Raw genomic sequence first — 17207 nt, forward strand, 5'->3', positions numbered from 1 at the left:
CATACTTACCTGTAAAATCCTTTTCTTTGAGTACATCATGGGACACAGAGTCAGGCTAATATTCATTACCTGCTGGGTTATACTCCATCATTAGGTGAATGGACACTGGTAGACCAAAGGTCTTCAGGCAGGAAGTGATCCCCTATATAATCCCCTCCCATTCAGGAAGTACTTTAGTTTTGTAGCAAGCACTAAATCCTCAAAAAAGAGGGGAGGGATCTCTGTGTCCTATGATGTACTCAAAGAAAAGTATTTTACAGGTAAGCATGACGTAAAAATCCTATTTTCTTTTTCATACATCGTGGGACACAGTCAGGCTAATATTCATTACCTGCTGGGACGTCCCAGAGCCATAGCCTTGAGGGGAGGGAGACACCCTGCCAAACAATAGCCATCAAAACTTATACGGCAGTTCGCAGTACACTGCGGCTGAAAGCTGAATACTCAGCTGCTCGAACATCAACTTGATAAAATTTTGTGAACGTATACACTGAAGACCAGGTGGCAGCCTTACTAATCTGAGCCACAGATACCTGATGGCGAAAAGCCCAGGAGGTTCCTACACCCCTGGTAGAATACATAGTTACATAGTAGGTGAGGTTGAAAAAAGACACAAGTCCAACCTATGTGTGTGATTATATGTCAGTATTACATTGTATATCCCTATACATACGTTGCGGTCGTTCAGGTGCTTATCTAATAGTTTCTTTAAACTATCGATGCCCCCCACTGAGACCACCGCCTGTGGAAGGGGATTCCACATCCTTGCCGCTTTTACAGTAAAGAACCCTCTACGTAGTTTAAGGTTAAACCTCTTTTCTTTTCATTTTAATGAGTGGCCATAAGTCTTACTCCCTTCTGCGAAAAAGTTTTATCTTCATTGTGGGGTTACCAGTATGGTATTTGTATATTGAAATCATATCCCCTCTCAAGCATCTCTTCTCCAGAGAAAAAAAGTTCAGTGCACGCAACGTTTCCGCATAACAAATATTCTCCAGACCCTTTATTAGCTTTGTTGCCCTTCTTTGTACTCACTCCATTTCCATTACATCCTTCCGGAGGACTGGCACCCAGAACTGGACAGCATACTCCAGGTGCGGCCAGACCAGAATCTTGTAGAGCGGGAGAATTACAGTTTTATCTCTGGAATGAATCCCCTTTTTAATGCATGCCAATATTCTGTTTGCTTTGTTAGCAGCAGCTTGGCATTGCATGCCATTGCTGAACCTATCTACTAGGACCCCCAGGTTCTTTGAATTAGCTTTATGTTTCAGACCGTAGGCCTGAATGACCAATTGATGGACCCAATTGGCAATGGAAGCTTTGGAAGCTGCCTGCTCCTTCTTGGGTCCTTTTGGTAAAACAAAAAGCAAAAAAACAAAAACAAAAAAAAAAAAAAAAAAAGTCTGATCCTCGGATCTCCACAGATCTAGCGAGATAAACCTTGACTGCTCGGACAACGTCCAAAAAATGCAGTCCTCTCTCTTCCACCGAACGAGGCTGAGAGAAAAAAAGGCGAAATAATGTCCTGATTTAAAGGAAAGGCTGACACCACCTTTGGCAGAAAGAACGGAAAAGGTCGTAACACAACTGTCGTGGTGAAGGATCAAGTACGGTTCCCTGCATGAAAGGGCCGCCAACTCCAACACCCTTTTAGCCAAGGTGATAGCCATCAGGAAGGCTAGCTTGCGTGACAGCAAGTTTAATGGAATTTCCTTAATAGGTTTGAATGGTTGTTTCTGTAACACAGACAGCACCAAGTTCAAGTCCCAAGGACACATAGGTGACATAATGGGGGGAAGCAAGCGAGTTGCCCCTTGCATAAAGGTTCGGAACAGTGAATGGGAGGCTAAAGGCCTTTGGAAGAATACTGCAAGGGCCAAAACCTGACCTTTGATTGTACTCAAAGCCAATTTGGATTTCCACAGCTGACTGTAGAAAAGAGAGAATTCTCCCAATCACATATTTCCGAGAATGCCATTTTCTGGCTTCACACCAAGCAATACAAGTCTTCCAGACCTTATGATAAATCTTCCTAGTGACAGCTTTTCTAGCATTCACTAGAGTAGACACCACTGGTCCCGAGATGCTTCAATAAGCCATGCCGTCAAATTTAGAGGCTGATAAACTGGGGTGGAATATAGGACCTTGAGACAGTAGATCGGGGCGACGTGGAAGCGTCCATGGCCCGTCTATCGTCAGTCTCACAATCTCCGGGAACCAGGGCCTTCTGGGCCAGGCTGGTACCACCAGAATGACTGAAACCCCCTCTCTCTGAATCCTGCGCAACAAATGTGGAAGGAGAGGGATCGGAGGGAAAGCATAAACCAGGGAGTACTGGCTCCATGGAACCATCAGAGCATCTGATCCAATTTCCAGAGGATATGTTTGAGACACAAACTGCTGTAGCTTGTTGTTGAACCTGGATGTCAGTAGGTCAACCTCTGGCCATCCCCAATGTTGGCAAATTTCCTGGAACACCTCTGGGTGTAGGGACCATTCTCCCTGGACAGATCTGCTGGCGGCTGAGATAATCTGCCCTCCAGTTCTCTACTCCCGGGATATGGACTGCTGATATCATTGGCACATGTTCCTCTGCCCAGGCTAGTATGTAATTCACCTCATTCAGAGCTGAACAACTCCTGGTACCGCCTTGGTGGTTTATGGTTGGACTGAACCCCGATGGGGCAGTCCTGAAGCTCCACCGTCCAGGACCGCAGGGCCAGACGTACTGCCCGTAATTCTAGGACGTTGATGGGCAGGGTCTGCTCTGTCCCTGACCATTTTGACTGAGCTGTGAGCCCATCTAGGGTCGCTCCCCAGCCTGAAAGACTGGCATCTGTAGTCAGTACTCTCCAAGTTACCGGGAGAAAGGATTTTCCCTTTTGCGGGTTCTGATCCTGCAACCACCAGTTTAGGCTTAAGCATGCCTGAGGAGATAAGCACATTGGATAATCCAGGGCTTTTCTTCCTCTGTTCCAAGCCAACAAGAGGTCTTGTTGCAAAGGCCTGGAAAGGAACTGGACATAGGGCACTGCCTCGGAGGATACCATCCTCCCTAGAAGACTCATAGAGAGCCGAATGGAGGGTTGTTTGGTGCCCCTTATCTGACACACCTGATCCTTTAGGGCACAGATCCTTACGGGTGGCAAGAATACTCTTGCTTGGACCATGTTTAGAATCAGACCTAAATATCTTAGACTTTTGAGCTGGTCTCAAGGCTGACTTTTCGGTATTTATGATCCAACCTAAGCTTTTCAAATACCTCACTGTGTATATTAGAGCCTGTACTGAGTAATCTCTGAGCAGGTCGTCCAGATACCCGAGCACCAGGATCCCTTGGGCCCTTAAAAGACCCAGTACTGCTAGGACCTTTGTGAACACCCAGGGAGCTGTAGCAAGCCCGAGGGGTACAGCCACAAACTGAAAATGACATTCCTCTACTGCAAAACGTAGGAACTTCTGATGAGGCTGAAAGATAGGTACGTGCAAGTATGCGTCCTATATATCGATGGAGGCTAAAAAGTCTCCCCTCTGGAGTAAGGTTACTACTGAGTGGACAGACTCCATCTGAAAGGACTGTATCAATAGATACTTGTTCAGGGACCTTAGGTCCCCGTTTGGTTTCTGAACTGTAAACAGGTTTGAGTAAAACCCTGTACCCCTTTCGAATACAGGAACCTCTACAATCACTCCTTGATGCACTAGATGATGTAGTGCCTGAAGCAATAAAGTTTCTTTTTGGAGGGAACGCTGGATCTTAGAAACCTCTGAGGGAGAACCCCCCCGTAACTCCAGCTTGTAATCGCAAGATATAATTGAGGCGACCCACTCGTCCTGAAATTGGTTTCCAAATGTCCGCAAAGTGCAGCAGCCCCCCCCCCACCCTATGGAGTGGGGGTGTCCCCTCAAAGGGAGGGCTTGGTGCTGGGTTTAAAAGAATTTTGGACCCAGGGCCTTTTCTGGCCCTTCGGCTTGCCCTGGCCCTAACGCCCTGCTGGCGGCGGAACCGCCCTGACGCTGAAACATTTGAGGAAGCAGTCCCTGGGTTTTTAAACAAGGGATGTTTGGTGCTTTGCTTCACAAGAAGTAGAGAACTCTTCCCTCCGGAAATAGTTTGGATATATTTGTCCAAGTGATCACCGAATAAACATACCCCATGAAACGGGAAACCTGTCAATAGCTTTTTACAAGGAAGCTCGGCTGACCAGTTTTTAAGCCATAAAAGTCAGCACATATGTACAGACAAGAGAGCCAGACGAGAAACCTGCTGTATTGAATCCTTTAAAGCATCAACAGCAAAACACGGCGCTCGAAGAATATCTGTCTTACTTTCAGGCAGATCATCCTCCTGATTATTATCATACAGGATTTATATAGCGTCAACAGTTTACGTAGCGCTTTACAACTTGAGGGTAGACAGTACAAATACAATACACTTTAATACAGTAGGAATCAGAGGGCCCTGCTCATTAGCGCTTACACTCTAAGAGGGAAAGTCAAGAGATACAAGAGGTAATAACTGTGGACGATGTGCTGATTGAGAAGATAAATGTACAGTTGTTAGGTGGGGGCCAGATAGGCTTCTCTGAAGAGATGAGTTTTCAGGGATAGTCTGAAAGTGGATAAAGTAGGAGAAAAATCGGACAGATTGGGGTAGAGCATTCCAGAGGATGGGAGAAGCTCTGGAAAAGTCATGAAGACAAGCATGGGATGAGGCGACAAGGGTGTTTGAGAGCAGGAGGTTTTGGAAGGAGCGAAGAGAACAATTAGGTTGGTATTTTGAGACTAGGTTAGAGATGTAGCTGGGGGCCAGGTTGTGGATTGCTTTGTAAGTTATAGTTAGAATCTTGAATTTAATTTGGTGACTGAGTGGCAGCCAATGAGGGATTGGCAGAGGGGTATAGCAGACGCTGAGCGGTTTGTGAGGTGGATGAGCCTAGCAGCAGCGTTCATGATGGACTGAAGTGGGGATAGCCTATTTAGAAGTAAGCCAATGAGGAGGGAGTTGCAGTAGTCGAGGCGGGAGATGAACAGGGAGTGGATTCGAAGCTTTGTGGTGACATTGGTTAGGAAGGGGAGTATCTTGGAGATGTTGCGGAGGTTGAGGCAGCAAATTTTGGATAGGGATAGGATGTGGGGCCGAAAGGTTAGTTCAGAGTCCAGGACTACACCTAGGACCTTGGCGTGGGGGGACAAGTTGATAGTTGAGCCGTTGATATTGACAGAGAAATCATGGGAAGTGGCACCTGAGGGAGGAAATATCATGAGCTTGGTTTTGGATAGGTTGAGTTGGAGGAAGTGATGTGACATCCAGGCTGATATGTCTGCTAGTAAGTTGGTAATGCGTGCAGAGACAGATGGAGAGAGCTAGGGGGTGGAGAGATAGATTTGGGTGTCATCAGCGTAGAGATGATATTTAAAGCCATGGGAGGCAATCAACTGATCCAGGGAGGTGGTGTAGATTGAGAAAAGGAGAGGTCCAAGAACAGAACCTTGGGGGACCCCAACGGAGAAAGGAAGAGGAGGAAGTAGAGTTGTAAGTGACACTGAAAGAGCGGTGGGATAGGTAGGACGAGAACCAGGGAAGGAGTACAGTCACGGAGACCAAAGGAGTAAAGTTTATTGAGGAGGAGGGGTGGTCCACTGTGTCAAAGGCAGCAGAGAGATCCAGGAGTAGTACAGAATAGTGTCCACTGGCTTTAGTAAATCATTTGAGAGTTTAAGGAGAGCAGTTTCTGTGGAGTGTTGAGGGCGAAATCCGGACTGAAGGGGATCAAGAGGTTTATTCATGGTCAGATGGTCACTTAGTCCCTTGGTAGGGTCCAGTGACGACTTTTTAAGTATGAGGGTGACTAGCTCATGTTTTAGAGAGTTTGGGAAGATGCCACAAGAGAGGGAGAGGTTGAAAATGGGAATTAGAGAGTGTAGAATTGAGTCAGAGGGTGAGCGTAGCATTTGCGAGGGAGCAGGATCCAGGGGGCAGGTGGTTAGATGAGTGCTAGATAAAAGTTTAGCAACCTCATTAATAGTAGCAGGGTTGAATGAGGGAAATAATGATTGTATCTGTGGATATGGGGTGTTTCATGGGGGAGGTTTTTGCGCATTGGAGATCTCCTCATGAATTGTATCAATCTTAGTTTTGAAGTGATTGGCTATCTCCTGGGCAGCGAGTTGGTGGAAGGAGGCAGTGGAGGACAGAGTAGAGTGTTGAAGGTAGAGAAGAGTTGACGTGGACTGGATGAGAAGGTGTTAATGAGTGTGATAAAGTAGGTCTGTTTGGCAGTGTGAATGCAGGAATAGTATTTTAGGAGGGCAGATTTATATTGTGTGAAGTCTTCCTGAAACTTAGTCTTATGCCAAAGACGCTCAAGAGCGCAGCTACGTTTTCTGAGACTTCTGGTGTCATCTGTTTGCCAGGGTTGTAGCAGTCGGGGCCTAATTCTGCGTGTAGTGAGGGGGGCAAGCTCATCTAGGGAGGAAGACAGTGAGCTGTTGTAGATGAAAGTGGCTAGGTTAGGGCTGGACAGGGGTGAGATTTTGTCATAGAGGTGATCAGTAGCAGAGTAGAGAAGAGAAGGGTTGACGTGGCGAAGGTTTCTACGTGTAACTGTTAGGTGGTTGGAGGGAGAGAAGGTGGAAGACAGGGAGAGAGCAAAACTAATAAGGTGATGATCAGAGAGTGGGAGAGGATTGTTGCAAAGGTTGCACGGAGTGCACAGATAGGAGAAGACAAGGTCAAGGGTGTTGCCGTTGGAGTGAGTAGGAGCCTGTATCCATTGCTTCAGGTCAATCGATGAGGTTAGATTGAGAAGTTTAGAAGTAATAGTAGTGTTTTTGTTAACAGGGATGTTGAAGTCACTGAGAATAATAGTGGTGATTTCAGAAGAGAGAAAGTAGGGTAGCCAGACAGAGGAGTCTTTAAGGAAGGCTGATACTGGTCCAGGGGGATGGTAGATGACAGCAATTCTTAGAGAAATGGCAGAGAATAGACAAACGGAATGTGCCTCAAAAGAGGACAGTGTCAGAGAGGGAGGTGGGTGAAGTACCCGATAGGTGCTGCAAGGGGCTAGAAGGATTCCCACTCCACCTCCCTTCCGTCCATTTGGTCTGGGGGAGTAAGTCCAGAGAAGGCCACCATGGGAGAGGGAAGCAGAAGTAGTATCTGATTCATGAAGCCAGGTTTCAGTAATGGCAAGTAGGTTAAAAGAATTTGTGATAAAGAGGTCGTGGAGGGAGGTGAGTTTGTTACAGACTGAGCGTGCATTCCAAAGGGCACAGGAAAAGGGGGTGCTGGTTTTGGAAAGAAGAGGAATAGAGACCAAGTTCTGTGGGTTGCAGCTGCTGCTGCTGCCAGAGGGTGTAAAGGAATGGGAGCGTTGGGCAAAGACAGATGATGGTGGCCCAGGGTTTGGGGATATGTCACCAGAGGTTAGGAGAAGCAGGAGGGTGAGGGAGGTAATGTGGGAATGTGAGTTATATGAAGGGGCATGTCTCAGAGTACTGGAGGTTTTATCAGTATATGGATGTAGAATGAACAAGAGTTGGTAGGAGCAGTAGTAGGGAGAGGACAGAAGGCAGGGTGATATGTATAAGCAGGGGTTGGAGAAGAGGGGTGAAGGTAATAGAGTTTGAGGAGAGAGGACACGAGTGTCAGAAGCAGTGGTAGAGAGCGCATGTTACAGAGTGGAAGGAGAGCTTAATAGAGAGACAGGGTCACCTGAAGTCTGTTATTTGCTTTCCAGTGCAGTTTGCTATATTTGTTTGCTTTGTACAAATCGCTGAAGTGCAGAGATTGAAGGCCTATCACTTGTAGAAAGAATCACAGAGATAGAAGCCTTAAGGATAGAAGCCCCTGCAATGTGCTGACCCCTTAAGGATGCTCAAATTTATACTGTTATTAGGGTGGGGTGGAAGTTCGTTAATTAATCATGAGCGAATATAAGAATGCCTAACAATCAAAGTGGACCTTTCCCTTCTAAAGTCAGAATAGCCAGAGGCCAAGATAAGATCAACACATAAAACTTAGGTAAGACAGTCCAGAGGAACAAAAAACAACATTATGGTTATGCACACAGGGCAACAGATAGAGAAGGCCACATACTAAACACACAGAGACAGCAAGCAGATCCCAATTTGATTTAAAGGTGGAAGATGTGGTTGAGCTGACACATACACAGAGACAGCAAGCAGATCCCAATTTCCTTTAAAGATGGAAGATGTGGTTGAGCTGAGGATAGAAACCCCTGCAATGTGCTCCCCCAGCAATGTGTTAGGCCTATCCGGCCGTTTGACCTGATCCTTTATGGACTGGCAAATACCAATTGCTGCAACAGCTGGCTGAATAGCTGAACTGGCCAAAGAAAGGAAGCCTTTAATAATAACTCAAATTTCTTGTCAACAGAGTCTTTCAAGCCCCTGTCAAGTTAAGTTCTTGTTTAAGGAAGAGACTGTTTGCATCTACGGCTGGCATGCTCCATTTTTTAACAAACTTTTCATCCATGGGATATAAAAAGGAAAACCTTTTAGAAGGCAAAAAGTCCTGTCAGGATGTTCCCAATCAGCATACACTGCCTGTTCCAACAGGGGGTGTAGCGGGAAAGTCTGTGTGACCTGAAAAGGTCTCAGAGATCCCAAAGAGGACCAGGGGAGCTCAGTCACCTCTGCAAGAGGCAACTTAAAGGCAGAATGAACCATTTCGGTCAGAGCCAGGATCAAAAGCCTCTGTGACTGAGAGGCAGACATCGACTGGATATCTTCTTGTCCAGATTGCTTGGAAGCAGACTCATCTGCCAGGCACTCCACCGAATCCTGAGCTTTCAGTTCTTCCCCATTCTCAACCCATTCCTGCTCCAGACTAGGAGACTCCAGGGAGAGGGATCTGTCACGCTTCCTGCCACCCTGTGGGATGAAGGCAAGCATGCCGGCAATCCTGTGCACTAACCCGGCTAGGGCTGAGGACAGTTCATCCTTAGTGATAAAGGGTGAAGCAGCAGCTTTGATTGTAGGCACAATACCAGATAAGCGCAGCGGCTCAGATTGCCAAGGAGCCTATGGTCCTTTCAGGGGATACAACACTAGGGATACGACTAGGTTCATCAGGAACTACTGACGACATAGGTGTGCCCTTCCCTATGGTGTTAGTCCCACTCCTCTTTTTGGAAGACATTCAATGCCGCAAACAAAGAGTACTTGGGTGTAGTTAAAACACCTCAGAAGGGAGACCCTTTGATAGGGCTCACCAAGCCCCTATGCAACAATCCTGCTAAGCACCTTTAGCCTGCCAAGCAACACCTGGTGACTCACGTGACCCGGGTAAGGAAAAGCTGAGTTAGACTTACCGGTAACTCCTTTTCTGAGAGTCTTCCGGGACAGCCCATGAGACCTTGGGCTCCTCCTACCAGGACAGGAAACACGTCACCCCCACCAGATAAAAAGGGCGGTCCTCCAGGCCCATGTCAGTATTCTCAAGAACCATAGGACCCTGCAAAACATATGCATAATACACATAACTTCAGACAATACCGGGTGGGAATCCGGCTGTCCTGGAAGACTCTCAGAAAAGGAGTTACCGGTAAGTCTAACTCAGCTTTTCTCCAAGCGTCTTCCAGGACAGCCCATGAGACGATGAGCCAGAACTTACCAGTCTAGGGAGGGACAACTGCCTGAAGGACCTTACGACCAAACGCCTGCTCCTGAGCTGATAGGAGATCCAGGCGATAATGTTTAATGAAGGTCGAGTAACTGGACCAAGTGGCAGCCCTGCAAATTTGTTCCGGTGAGGCACCAGCCCTCTCAGCCCAAGACGTAGACAAGGCTCTAGTTGAGTGCGCAGTAACAAAAGGTGTAGGGACCTCCTTAATTTTGTAAGCTTCCAAGATGGCTTGCTTTATCCATCTAGCCAATGTGGCTTTAGATGCACTATTCCCCTTGTGAACTCCAGAAAAGAGGACAAACAAGGCATCAGTTTTCCTAAAGGTCTTCGTGACCTCAAGATAGACCAAGAGAATCCTTCTTACATCTAGAAAACGAAATTTTCTTTCTAAGTCGCCCTGTGGCGAACTACAAAAGGTTGGCAATACAATGTTTTGAGATCGGTGGAATGTACTTGCCACCTTGGGCAAAAAACCTGGATCGGTTCGTAACACAACTCGATCCTCAAAAATCGTGAGGAAGTTTTTAATGTAAGTAATTTAACTTTCCAGAGGTTCAAACGGAAATTCTACCAGAGTTTTTGAAGTACTAGGGACAGATCCCACGTTGGACAACTTCTCACTACTACTGGTCTGGCCCTAGAGATAGATTTGAAAAATCTGGCTATAGTGGGATTTTCCAGGAGAGAAAACTGGAGGAACACACTAATAGCTGCCGCCTGTACCTTTAGGGTACTAACAGAAAGACCTTTGTCGACACCCTCTTGGAAAAATTCCAAAATAGACGGAATATCATGAGTTAATCTATCATTTTCAGATAACCATGAGTTAAACCTTTTCCAAACTTTGGAATATATGGCTCTAGTAACTGGCTTCCTGCAATTAACTAGAGTCCTGACTACTTTGTCAGAGAACCCTTGGGCGCTCAGTATCTTTTCTTCAGATACCAGGCCGTCAAGTTTAAGGAAACCACCTGAGGGTGTGATACTGGACCCTGCAATAATAGGTCTTCCCTTTTCGGAAGACTCCACGGAGGCTCTGAAACCAGAGACTGTAGCAGGGAAAACCATGGCCTCTTGGGCCAAAACGGGGCAATTAGAATCAGATCTGTCTCTTCCAGCCGAAACTTCCGGAGGACTTCTGGAATCAGCCTGATTGGCGGAAAGGCATAACATAGGCCTGGAGGCCACGGGTTCGCCAGAGCATCGATCCCCAAGGCTTGGTCTGCCGGGTTCATGGAAAAGAATATCTCCGTCTTGCGGTTGTTTCGGTTTGCGAACAAATCCGCTACCGGATAACCCCATCTCTTGGTGAGGTCTGCAAAGACTTCGGGATGAAGGGACCAGTTGTCTCGGTCTATCCTGTGACGGCTGAGATAATCTGCCAGGCAATTGTTTTTCCCCTTCAGGTGTACAGCAGAAATGGAGGCTAGATTCCCCTCTGCCCATGAAAGGATCTCCTGGGCAATGGACTGAAGCCTCCGGCTTCTCGTGCCTCCCTGCTTGTTGATATACGCGACTGTCGCTATATTGTCTGACAGGATTTGGAGGTTGTGACCCCTGATCTCCATCTGAAAAGACTGGAGGGCTCTCTGGACTGCAAGCAGCTCTCTTTGATTGGATGAGGCCCTTGCCTCCTCTGGGGACCACTCTCCTTGTGCTACTGCATTGCTGAGGTGGGCCCCCCATCCCCAGGAACTCGCATCCGTGGTAATCCTTCGGGAAATGGGAAAGGACCATGGGAGACCTCCTGCTAGGTGCTGACCAGCTCTCCACCACCACAGGCTTCTTTTTATCCTGTCGGGAAGCCAGATCCTTGACTCCAGGGACCTTACGTCCCCGTCCCAGTTTCTTAAAAGAAACCTTTGTAACGGACGCTGACGGAGTCTCGCCCATGGTACTGCGGGAAAACATGAGGTCATAAGACCCACTGCCCTCGACACCTGTCTCAGAGAGACCGACTGGTTGGTCTGCAATGTAGACATAGTCTGGAACACTTTGGTAATCTTCTCCTGAGGAAGAAAAACTTTTTGGTTCACGGAGCAAAAATCGAAACCCAGATAAGTTACTTTCTGGGCCGGAATCAAGGACGATTTTTCTTTGTTTATTAGCCAGCCTAGGGACTGTAAGAAGTCCTGTACAGCCTGGAGATCTTCCAACAGCCTTTGGTATGATTTTGCCACTATCAGGAGGTCGTCTAAGTAAGGGATAACCGTTATTGCCTTTAATCTTAGAGGAGCCAGCACTTCCCCAACACCTTCGTAAAGATGCGTGGGGCTGAGGAAAGACCGAAGGGGAGGGCCTGAAATTGAAAATGTCGGGTCCCCATACCCGTCTTCACTGCCAATCTCAAAAACTTTTGGAAGGCTGGATGGATAGGGATGTGAAGATAAGCATCCCTTAAGTCCAACGTGGCCATAAAGCAGTTTGGGTATAGTAGGTTTTTGATTGTAAAAACCGTCTCCATACGGAAATGCTTGTATCTGATGGACTTGTTTAAGGTCCGGAGATTCAGGATAAGTCGAAACTTTCCTGCTGGCTTTCTGACCACAAATACATGGGAATAGAATCCCTTGCCCCGCTCCGATCGAGGAACAGGAATCAGGACTTTTTGATCTAATAAGTCTCCGATCTGGAGACCCAGAGCCCTTGCTTTCTCCCGATCTTGTGGAGGAAATGTGACCAACAAACGTTCTGGTGGTTGGTGAACAAACTCCAGCCTGTACCCGTTGGTCACTAGGTCCAGGACGAAGGGGCTCAGAGTGACTGCTGCCCACTGTGGGATGAAGGCCCTCAATCTCCCTCCCACCGGGGAACACAAGCCACTGCGGCTTGGCGGGCTGTTGAGGAGGGTTAAATAGCACTCCCCCTTTGCCTCTGCCTTTGTGCCCAGTCCAATGCTTTTTCGGCCTGCTGTCCTTTTCTCTAGGACTCTGTTGCCTGTTTTGGCCACGAAAAAGTTTTCTGGCTGTCTGAACTCTCTTTTTCTCTGGAAACGCCTTTTTCTTATCAGCCGTGCGTTCCAGTGCCTCCTGTAGACCTGGGCCAAATAAATGATCGCCAGTTAAAGGAAGGCCACAAAGGCGCAACTTGGAGGCCGAGTCCCCTGACCAGGTCTTAAGCCAAAGGCTTCTCCTGGCCGAGTTCACTAGAGCCGAAGTCCTGGCTGACATTCTTACCGACTCAGCGGAAGAATCTGCCAAAAAACCCACTGCCTGAAATAGGAGAGGAAAAGACTTTAAAATTTGCTCTCTGGAGGTACCTGCTGACAGATGTGACTGAATCTGAGTCAACCAAACCTCCAGATTTCTGGCCACACAAGTGGAAGCCAAAGCTGGTTTCAGGTTTCCAACTGCTGAGTCCCAGGCTCTGTGGAGAAGGATATCCCCCCTCTTGTCCATCGGATCCTTAAGCGTACCCATATCATCAAACGCCAGGTCCGAGTTTTTTGAAACCTTTGAAAGAGGTGCGTCTAACTTGGGATTCTTATTCCATGGCTGCGCAGTGTCCTCATCAAAAGGAAACCTCCTTTTTAGGTTACTGGAGAAGAATGGTTTTCTCTCAGGATTATCCCATTCCAGTTTAATAGTATCAACCAAAGAACTATGAACTGGAAACACTCTTGATTTTCTCTTATGTAATCCTTTATACATAAGATCATGTTTGGATAACTGAACCTCTTCCTCTTTTAATTCAAGGGTAGTATAGATAGCCTTTAATAAGTCATCTACATCCTCCACAGATAACTTAAATCTTGAGCCTCGAGTGGATTCTCTATCTCTGGGCTCTGTATCTGACCCTGATTCTTCCAGAGAAGAACGGGTAGATCTGACCTCAGCCTCAGAGTCTTCACTCTCTGCCTGCTGCGGAGTGCTTACTGACGCCTTCAGTGAAGACGGACTCTCTGCTGGAGTCTGGAGCTTGTCAATAAGCGTTCTAAAGGAACTGAAGGTGGACGCAAGCTCATCCCTAACAGAAGTAAGCATCTTCTGGCAAGAGGCAACCGGGTCATCCTTTACTAGGCCTTCTATACAGGTGCGACAAACTGCTTTGCTCCATGAGGAGCTCAATTTGTTTGCGCAAACCGCACATTTCCTTTTAAGTGGCTGCGCTTGGGCCTTGTCCTGAGTCTTGGTCTGCAAGACAAAATAAATGCCCCACAATGTAATTAAAGCCACACAATCACTCCGTAACACCACGTGCAGGAGGGAGGAAATGTGTCCCCTTACACCCACTACTACAGAGGGGGGAGGGGGAGGGAACACTCACAGGGATAGTAAGGTGGTGACAGAACACCCCAGGCTTACCTGTGAGGTGCTGGTGTTGGGAACTGCATCCGCTGCCTGTGCAGGTACTGCAGGAGGATCCATTCTGCCCCTCTTGGTCATCCACAGCCTGGCTGCTTAACACCAAGAAACACCAGCAGCCAGCGTTCTCTGTTCGCGCCGTTTATGAAGACTGGAACCTCGTCTCCGGCGCCCGATGATGATGTCATATGCCCCGGAAGTAACCCTCTCCAGGCACTTCCTGTGGGCCAGCTTGGAGCGCAATAGCTCCGCCCCCTCAAACGCTGCGGCTTCCTCCATTCCTTGCTCAGATCAGCCAGGCTGTCGGCAGGGAAGGACAACCGAAGCTCAGCTGAGCTAGAGTGCAATGCACTGCGCTAGGGGCACGACCTCACACCGGTCCTGGCCCTCTCCAGGCACTGAGGACAGAGAACAGCAACACAGCCAACCTCCCCAGCAGTGTGCTGCTTCTGGCAGAGGAAGAGGTAAGTGATATGCCCCAGAAAAAGGCCATACAAAGCCCCTGCTTATAAGGCCTATGGGAGCAGGTTCAATGAACATGTTACCCTCCGTCCGGAGGAAACACAAATAACTGACATGGGCCTGGAGGACCGCCCTTTTTATCTGGTGGGGGTGACGTGTTTCCTGTCCTGGTAGGAGGAGCCCAAGGTCTCATGGGCTGTCCTGGAAGACGCTTGGAGAAAAATGAACCACTTCAAGTGTCTGTTCAGAGCCTGCTGTGTGTCCCAAAGCTGCCTTCTGGACGCACCACATGCTTGGCCTGCACAGCTTAAATTAGCTGGGTGTGCACCGGAACGTTCTATGCGTGTGTACGCACGCATGTGCGCGGTTCTGACGAGCGGGTGTGACTGTATTCATGTACGATGCAAATCTTCATGTGCTCCAGATAAAGGCTACGGCACATGTGCGGCGATGCCAAGTGCGTCACAGCCACCAAACAAACTGCTGAGCCCAGCGGTGCTCTTCCGAACGCAGGTGCGCCATGGCGAACCAAGGCGAAAAAACATACAGGTAAATAACAGCCAGACACAAGCAAAAAAGGTACACTTTGCAAACACCCACAGCTAGTCCCGAACTCCCCCGCATGGTCACCGCACACAGGTGTCCAACCTTTAGCTAGCTTGACTGATTGTTATGATCACTGGGACACCCCACAATAAAAAAAATAAAAGGGGTTTCACTTACCCGTCCAGGCGCAGAGCCACTTAGAAGCTAAGGGCCCAATCTTCACCCTTCACGGCGAGTTGCTGTCACGTGGGACCTTCAAGGACTGGGTACCCTTTCATGCTTAGGGTCCACTCCCTTGGACCTGTACAGCACCCTGCAGGAAATGCCTTAGCGCTGTAGTGTCCAGTATTTCCACTCCGAAGGGCCCAGCATCCAGAGGCCACGTTACTGGCAAAACCTTGCAGGATCTTGAGTCTTCTTTGCGAGGCTCAGGTACCATTTATCTAAGCATAAAAGCCTGTGTAAAATGGATCAATCCCTTGATTCATTTTTGGAACAGTTTGTGGGACTAGAGAGCTCAAACAAACCGTGCCATCCACCTTGCAGACGCTGGTAAAAAACTTAAGTACTTCCTGAATAGGAGGGGTTATATAGGGGATCACTTCCTGTCTGAAGACCTTTGGGCTACCAGTGTCCATTCAACTAATGATGGAGTATAACCCAGCAGGTAATGAATATTAGCCTGACTCTGTGTCCCATGATGTATGAAAAAGAAAAGACCTTTCCACCTGTTAAAAGCTTTGATCAATTTGTTGAGTGGTTCACCATAGAGAAGTCCTCCTTTAAAATGGCATATGTGTGAGGCATCCTTTATAGACAGCTTCAGCTGTCCAGGCCAGAAATCTGGAGATTTGTATCATGACTTGTTCTAGGGCATCAACACAGGCAAATCAGAGGGTAACTGCTGTAAGTGTTCTGCCAAAGTCTGGTCCTGGAATACAGGATCCTGTTATTTGTTCATTGCCCTAGTCTAGTTAGCTGAGCTGGGCCTGCCAGAATAAAGAGCTATTAAAAGCAACTCCCATTTTCTGTCAGCAGTATCTTTAAAAGAAGGAGCATCTTCAGTGGGTAAAATTAGATGTTTAAGACTGAGATGCCAAGATCAGCTATGGGAACAGTCCACCTTTTTATGAACTCTTTCCAAGTTAGAGCTGGGCAATAACCCTTGGAGTTGTTAAAATCTCTTTAAGAAGGAGCCAATCTTCACAGATTGCCCATTCTATTTTGTTCATTTGACTTAGTTGGTCTCTTAGTACTCAAAGGGGCAAGGCAAGATGGAGGAAAATTAAATGCAACAATGCAGAAGCTTTTGCACACAGCAGAATTGAGCATTTCTGTATCAGCAAGCATATTGCGTGAAGCTGTGACATAAGATGTATAGAAGCCTGAGGGTACCACATTTTTACAGCAACCTCCTTTAACACCACTTCCAAGTCCTCTTCACTCCCTTCCAAGTCTGCATCCTCTAGAGCAGGCATTTCACTTTCTGACTCCGGTAGAGAAGATGGGTTTGGAGAAGGAATCTGGTGCTTTTAAGCTGTGGATAATGATGACTGAATGAAAGCTGGGGGGTTGAATGAGAAATTGTGATATAGATACAGAAAAGTCTGTCTTGGCAAGAGAGGCCGCTAGTTGCATATCTGGGACAGAGCTAGAATCAGATGCAAAGACCAGTGTTGAAGCAGGGTCCAGTTCCAGAGTAAGGGAAGCATCATAACTCTGTGTTTGCCTGAGCTTTTGATGCAGTTCCATTGTCCCTAGTTTCCACCATGTCCATTAGTGAGGGTACTGCCCTGAGGATTACTCACAGAGTAAGATGTGAAAATGAATATGCTTGTCTGTGAAAAGTACATAGTACCACAGGTATCAGCTGTTCTGTAGCAGAGTTCTCGAGGCAAAGAGACGGGAGGCAGGACCTGAGTGCCATATAAAGGGCTTTCGGTGGAAGTGGCAGTAAACTGTGTGACCTATAGTGTGAGGTAACACCTGGTCATCCACCTAAGGCTAAGCTCTGCACAGTGGAATTTTAGGGCAAAGTTTGAAAAGTTTAACACTGTAAAAGAATATGTTTCAAACACATTCCTAGTTTCCTCATAGTGTTAACATATAAATACATAGTATTTATGATACACAAACAGTGTGAAGCAAGTAATGGAAGTATCATAATTCATACTTGCTGTACGGCTACATTAACAGTCCAATAAACAGAATGACTGTCTTACCAGTCCATTTCGCAGTTC

General features: G+C 47.4%; 1 protein-coding gene across 1 annotated transcript in view; it reads right to left on the reverse strand.

Annotated features, from left to right (window-relative positions):
* Positions 1 to 17207, reverse strand: part of POLD1 (DNA polymerase delta 1, catalytic subunit) — a 340630-nt gene that overhangs the window by 238208 nt on the left and 85215 nt on the right. The gene's annotated exons all lie outside the window — the stretch shown is intronic.

The sequence above is a fragment of the Aquarana catesbeiana genome, linkage group LG10, assembly GCF_042186555.1.
Source record: "Aquarana catesbeiana isolate 2022-GZ linkage group LG10, ASM4218655v1, whole genome shotgun sequence".
In the NCBI taxonomy this organism is placed as follows: Eukaryota; Metazoa; Chordata; class Amphibia; order Anura; family Ranidae; genus Aquarana; species Aquarana catesbeiana.